The sequence below is a fragment of the Lissotriton vulgaris genome, chromosome 7, assembly GCF_964263255.1.
Source record: "Lissotriton vulgaris chromosome 7, aLisVul1.2, whole genome shotgun sequence".
NCBI classification, from domain to species: domain Eukaryota; kingdom Metazoa; phylum Chordata; class Amphibia; order Caudata; family Salamandridae; genus Lissotriton; species Lissotriton vulgaris.
The window spans coordinates 135921376-135928808 of NC_141695.1; positions in this window are offsets into that span (position 1 = coordinate 135921376).

Genomic DNA, 7433 nt, shown 5'->3' on the forward strand with positions numbered 1-7433 from the left:
TTATTCGGTGGCAAACACATCATTGTTTTTGGTGATCTTCTGCAGCTGACACCAGTGAAAGGACAACCAGTGTTTAAACTGCTTACACATGAAGATACCAAGAAGTGCCTATGGAGCATTGGCAACGTTAACATTTGGTTAAACTTCAGTTATGCTGAGCTGCGTGAAAATATGCGGCAGGCGAAGGACGAAGATTACAAGAATATTCTGCAAGATGTTAGAATCGGGAAAGTGACTGAGCGTGGTAAAGAAGCTTTACATGCACGCTTACTGTCAAATTTATATCCAGAAGAAGACGTTTTGCCAGAGGATATTTTTCAGAAAATTACTGTGAAGAAATCCGGAATATGTTTGATGCCAACTCTTGCAGAATGTTCTATCTTCAACAACAAAATGTTGAATTTAGAAAAACAAGAGATTGTGAAACTGGAAGCTATTGACAAAATAGAGCATATGGGAGCAACAATTATTTTGTCTGAGAATTTGAAATCTAAATTGGATTCATTAGAGAAGACTATATCTAAAACTGCGGGTTTTGAAAAGACTTTGAATGTGTGCTTAAATTGCTGAATCATTTTGAGAAGGAATTTACATGTTGAAAGAGGTCTGGTAAATGGATCAATGGGTAATGTTGTTGATTTTGAGAAATACAGAAGTAGAAATGGAATTGAATTTTTAAAAATTAAATTTGATGGCATTGAGGAAGTACAGCTAATTGGTCGTTGCTCTGCTAGGTTTTTGCTTGTTAAAGACTTATATGTTCGCCATAAGCAGTTTCCTGTTTGCTTGGCATATGCGGTGACAATTCATAAATCGCAAGGTTTAGTGTAGACACTGCTTTAGTGAATATTGGCAGTTCTGTAGTCAAAGAGGGTATGGCTTATGTAGCATTGTCACGAGTCAGAACTTTATCAGGATTGTACTTGATTGACTGTGATGTCACAAACATTTGTGCGGATCTAGATTGTGTTAAGGAATACAATAGGTTAAGAAGAGAGTATGCGCCACATTTGCCTCAATATCCTTTGTTTGAGAAACATGTGGTAGGCCGGAAACAAAGAAATATCAGTAATAGTAGGGAGGTTGTAGCAAAAAGACCAAAAGTCAATGAACCCAAAATTGTAAGCAGGAATAAAATGAATTCTGTTGAAAATGTTGTTGGTTTTAAATTTGAAAATAGTTCTGGTGTCAACTGCTATGCTAATGTAGTTGTTAATGTTCTCTTTTCACTAGAGACTTTCAAAGAACAGATTGTGATCAATTCGGAACAAAGTTTATGCTGTTTGTTGAATTCTGTGTTAGAGAAATGTAGTGCTGATAGAACGAGAGTAGAAAGTGTGTCTGAAATTCGTTTTCTGTTAGACGAATGTTCAGGTCAAACAGAATTCTCTGAAAATATTCAGCAGGATTGTCAGGAGTTTTTAATGTATATGCTTGATGTATTGCAAGATGAGGGTGTAGATGTAGATTATCTATTTGGCTTTTCTTATCAATGGCAGCATGACTGCGAGAACTGTAGGCTATCAAGTACTACTAGTGTAGACTCAAAAAGATTTATATATTTAACTTTGCCTGACAGTAAATCAGTATCCTTCAATAAGCTAGTAAAGGCAGCCAATCAAAACATGGAGTGCAGCCAATGTAAGTTTGGAATGCTGTCCACGTTAATTTTACGAAGTTATGGCCAGTATGTCATTTTAATGTTCCAACGATGTAGGCCTGATGGAACTAAATTGACAACTTTAATTAATAATTTTGTGGCTTCGCAGTTGTCAATATCAGGAAGGACTTTTATAACTACTGCAATTATATATCATAAGGGTCCTTCAACTAATTCAGGACATTATACAGCTTATTTGAAATCTGGAAACGGGTGGTCATTCTGCAATGATTTTGTTTTACCTTTCAAAAAAAGATTGCCATTCCACCTTCAAAATTCTTACCTGGTGTTCTTACAACCAAAATTTTAGGAAAGGAAGCTTGGGATTTGTTTAGAGGAATTTACAGAGGTTCTAATGGCTCCTACTCTATATGGCCTTGTGGATAATTGTAGTACAGAGCGAAAACTGTTTGTTTTTATAAGCTAAGTCAAGCAGCAGATCAAAATAAAGAGTAATGCTGTCCATATTTTTTATAGAAACTTATGGGTGAAATGTCATTTTACAATTTGAACTACATAAACTGGATGAAAAAAAGTTGTTAAGTCTAATTAAAAAAATTTGGGCTACACAGTCATCGATTTCAGGAAGAACATTTGCAACTGCAGCTATTATATAATATGCTGGTCCTTTGACAACATCTGGATATTACACAGCTTATTTGAAATTTAAAAAATGGCTAGTCTTTCAGCAAACATTACTAATTGAGTACGAAGCAATGTTGCCTTTTGACTTGATTTTTGAAGTCAGAATTTAGGGTAGGTAATTGGACTATAATGATTCTAGGTGTTGCTGTAACTTAGTGTGCTGTTTTAAATTGCTTTGTATATCTCAGTTTTCTTAAAACAATGGAGTTTATCTTTCAGAAAGTGGCGGGCAGAAAAAAGTAACAGCACAACAGAGTATAAGCTGTTCATAGGATATCCTTTGACGTCATAGAAAGTAAGTTACTTTGGAGAAGTTCCTATTTCTGCTTAGTTATATTATTTGGGTTTTTTAAACACAATCATTTTGATTGTGTTTTTTTCCCCGCTGTTATATGATGAATACCTTCAACTCTCTGTTTTCAGTGAAATTTGATATTTTCTGATAACAGCAAAAATAAACCATTAAATATGTTTAATTAATTTTTTACTTTGAATTGTGATTTCTAATATGTATTCATTTTGTCTCATGCTCACTCTTTTTTTACCACCTTGTATTAATTTAATTTTTTTTTCTTTCTTACACAGATTAAAAGTATAAAAATGATAATTCAGTACGGTAATGACAATTATAAGGTAAGTGTTTAGTACTCTTTACGTTACATGTCTATCAGATTTAACTTTTATTAGTTCCACTGCTTCTTTTCTTTAACCCTTAGTTTCCTGCCTTTGCTACTTCCTTCATTTCTTTTTCTATTACTTATTTATACTACTCTTTTCACTTCTTTTATCAGTCCCTCTTTCAATAGTAACTGTGTGTTACTCCCTCTATTTGTCTTTCTTTTCACATTACTCTCTGTTTATTTACTCGTCTTTTTTTTAAAAATATTTTTTTTTAGTTCGCTCCCGGTTCGCGTACCGGAACGCTAACCGGGAAGCGAATCAAAAGAAATAGAGGATGCTAGAGTGCTAAACATTCTAGCAATTTTTTTTAAAAGGGAAGGTAGTTCTGAAAAGAACTTTTTTTTATTATTTTTGATGTTTTATATTTTTTTGTGTTTTTTTTTGAGGAAGGGGAAACAAAAATGATTCACTTTAAAGGGCTCAACAAGAGCAACAAAAAAAAATTACTTTCTTGGACGTTTTGGACATTGATGATTTTCATATGATCTATTTATTAAAGTAATACTCCTCTCTCCACATGAAATTAATTTTCCACAAGCTACACATGTCAATCTCATCTGCCCAAAGTTCTTTTGGAGATTTGGGACCGTTTCCCTTGCCTCTGACTCACTTATTGCTAAGTCATTGGTGGATGTTTTAGCCGGTCGGGGGTTATCCACCAAATCTCGAAGTTGAGCAGTACTATAATTAAGAGGGTGCCACCTCTCCATGTGTCGATGCATGGTATGATTACCATAGCTATATTTTTTTCTGTCCCTCTCGAGAGTTTATTTTTGCAGATGAGGCAGGTAACGTACCTGGCATTTACTTTCTTTTCATGAGAAGGAAAAGAAAAAAATTGCCAGATAAAATGGAAAGGGGCGACCACTCGGTCCCCCCGAACGTATGGTTGGGTGCCCCGATCCTCCCGGGAAACCATTTTGGGCGGGGGGTGTGTCTCGGCTGGTATGCCCGAAGCGGCATAGCCGGGGCGCGCCTTTTCCCGCCCAAGAGGGGTTGTCCTAGACACCTACACCGATGGCCACGCCCAGTAGGCATACCGGAGGAGGGTACACGCCCTCCCGAAGAAGAATAAATAAAGTGGGAATCCGAAGAAGCGTCCTCTTGTTCCTGTGCTCTGAAGGCTGCACCCACTTGTTGCTTGTGAGCCCTCGACGGAACAAGGAGCAATTTTGAGAACTTGTTATTCTTGTGTTTCTCTTTCAGTGACTTTAAGGCGAAGAATCCAGGACTGTGTTGATCGACTCGGAGCGGATAATCAAAACCATGTCTGGGAAAAAGGCAGGAAAGGGTTCCGAGACAGATAAGGTGCTACGCATGTCGGACAAGTCCCAGCGCTCAGTCGAGATTTGGCGGACGTCAAAAAGCAACTGGCTGCAATGAACAAACCTGGTAACCCTAAAAAGGTAATAGGCCCGGCCTTGCCGGGAATCGTCCCCGAGGGTAGAGTGAAACGGGTCAAGAGGAGGGCAGTTGTAGGGGAGGTTCCGGTCCCTGAGGTGTCCCCGGTCACCCCTGTCACACCAGCTAATGACCCAGTACCAATCCCAGACGCGGGTCAACCGATCCCGGTTGTGGTTACGCCCGCTAACGATGAGGATATGCCTCCTGAATTGGCCACCCAGTTGGCCGCGTGCCTCAATAAAAAGGCAGGGGGTGCTACGGCGCCCGGAGACACGGCCGTAGAGGGCAAGTTACTAATCCAGCAGTTGCGGCAGTCGCGAGATGCCGCAAAGGCCAATCTTCCTCTTGTTTCCCCACAGGTGACACCGGAAGGACCGGCAGCTGGTCTCGAGAAAGCGGCGGGAACAACGACTGAACCGGGTAAGCTCGCTTTGCCAATGGCGGGGGAGGGCTCATTACCCTCAAGGCGGGAGAGAGTGGCACAAAATATCCCTATTGCCACGAAAGAATTGATATGGGCAGACAAGTATGTCAATATGTTTTCGTTATTAACTGACCATCGCGAGATGGAATATGCTAAAACACAGAAAGATTTGTGGCACCCGAGCGTCTGGCACGCCAAGATGGCGGAGTTCAGGGTGGAGGAGACGATAACGAATTGGGCGAAGGCCTTTGCAATATTTACTGCAGTTATGGGTGAACGTAAGCCCGAGGTATTGACTGAACTGTCTTGTTATCAAACTCGTATAATGGATTTTTATGCAATGTATGAAGGGGAGGAATGGAAAGGTTACGACATGAAATTCCGTAAAGCAAAAGAGTATGATGCCTCTCTGACATGGGACTGCCTCGACTCAGTTTCTTGGCATAAGCAGCTCCTGCCTGGGGCGGCAGGGACATCCTCGCCAGGGGAGAGTGGGTCGGGGGTTTCCCGCCAAAGGCCCGCGGTGCCCTTTCGAGCAGGCGCCGGTGGCGATCACCAGCCGAAAAACGGCGGGAATGGTGGAAAGCGGGGGGTCTGTTGGGGCTTCAATCGAGGCAACTGTAACAGACCGCAAGGAACATGTAGGTTCAAGCATGTGTGTGCGGGCTGTGGGAATTCCTCACACCCGGAGAGTTCATGTAGATCGAAAAATAACGGGGCGGGAGGAAAGGGAGGGTCCAAGCAGGAGTGAGGCTGATTGTTGTGACCAATTGCCTACACCCGTTGATCTCATGGCTATGACTCCTTGGTTAAACAAATACCCTGATCATGTCTCCGCTGGGGTGTTGAGGAAGGGATTCTTATACGGCTTCCACATCCCGGCGGGGGATTTTCGAGGGGAACTCTTTTGTAAAAACCAGTTATCAGCACAACATAATCCAAGTGTGGTAGAGAGAAAAATTGCAAAAGAAGTGAGTCTAGGGCGAGTGGCGGGGCCTTTTCAGCGCCCGCCAGTGGCGGATTTCATCTGTTCCCCATTAGGGGTGGTCCTGAAGAAGGACCCGGGGGGGGTTTAGGCTGATCCATAACCTGTCTGCTCCAAGGGGTTTTTCGGTAAACGATGCTATTGACCCAGAAGTTTGTTCGGTGCGGTACGCATCATTCGATGATGCCGTCGCCATGTTAAATCGCCTGGGCCCCGGGGCGCTGATGGCAAAATCAGATATCGAATCAGCGTTCCGGTTGCTCCCGGTCCACCCACAGGATCAGCGTTTGCTAGGTTTTGCATTCCAAGGGAGTTATTACATGGATAAATGCCTGCCGATGGGTTGCTCCATTTCTTGTGCTTATTTTGTAAAAATTCAGCTGCTTTTTAGAGTGGGCATTCACCGAGGCCATAGGGCATAGGCATGTTATGCATTATCTAGATGACTTTCTGTTCTTGGGAGCAGCCGGCGACACGGAATGTGCGCAGGCGCTACAGGACTTTTGCATCCTCATGAGGGAGTTTGGAGTCCCATTGGCACCAGGTAAGACGGTTGGACCATCTACTTCATTGGAGTTTCTGGGAATTGAGCTCGATTTTATGGAGGGATGTTTCCGTTTGCCGGTGGGAAAGGTAGCCAAATTTAGGGCTTCCCTGGAGCTTTGCCTTAGTAGGGAGAAAGTGACCCTGCACCAGTTACAGCAAACAGTGGGTCAGCTTAACTTTGCCTTGAGAGTTATACCAATGGCCCGCCCCTTTTCACGCTCCATTGCACAAGCTATGGTTGGTCTCAAAGAAGGACACCACCGCACGAGACTGTCTGCAGAGGTTCGCCAGGATATGCGCATTTGGTTGGCATTTCTGGCGGACTTCAACGGTCGAGTTGTGTGGAACAAGCCGCCAGCTTCTTCGGACGAGCTAGGTTTGTGGACTGACTCGGCGGGGAGCGTGGGATTTGGCACCATCTTTGGTAACCGATGGTCGGCGCAAACATGGCCGGCGTGGCGGCACTCCAGCGGTCTCACAAGTAACATTGGGTTCCTGGAGCTATTCCCTATTTTTGTTGCTCTGATGGCATGGCCAGACGATTTCAGAGACCGCTCTGTGGTATTTTGGTCTGATAATATGACTGTTGTCAAATGCATTAACAAACAGGCAGCACGCTGCAAAATGGATCTTGAGATTGTTGAAAGAAGTTGTACTGCTTTGCATGAGACTGAATGTACAGTTCAGGGCCAAACATGTGCCAGGCGTACTGAATCATGCAGCTGATGCACTCTCTCGTTCACATATGCAGGCGTTCAGGGGTTATCTACCTACAGCGGACCTAGTGGCGGCACCATTCCCCGAAGCGCTTTGGCTAATCGGTGCCCCGGATTACAAGACCTCGTGGCAGCAAGCTTAGCCCCCAGGACGAGGAAAGCATACGAAGGAGCATTTTGTTCCTATTGCACATTTTTGGGTCCGACAGGGAGTCAGAACTGGGGTCAGGAGGAGTCCTTCCTGGGGTTCTTGGTAGCTCTACACCGATCAGAAGGTGTAGAGCTCAGAAGGCCGATCAGCAGCAACGGCCAATAGGCACAGGGCGGCCATTACATTTATGGCGCAGGTGCATGGCATAAAGGACCCAACAA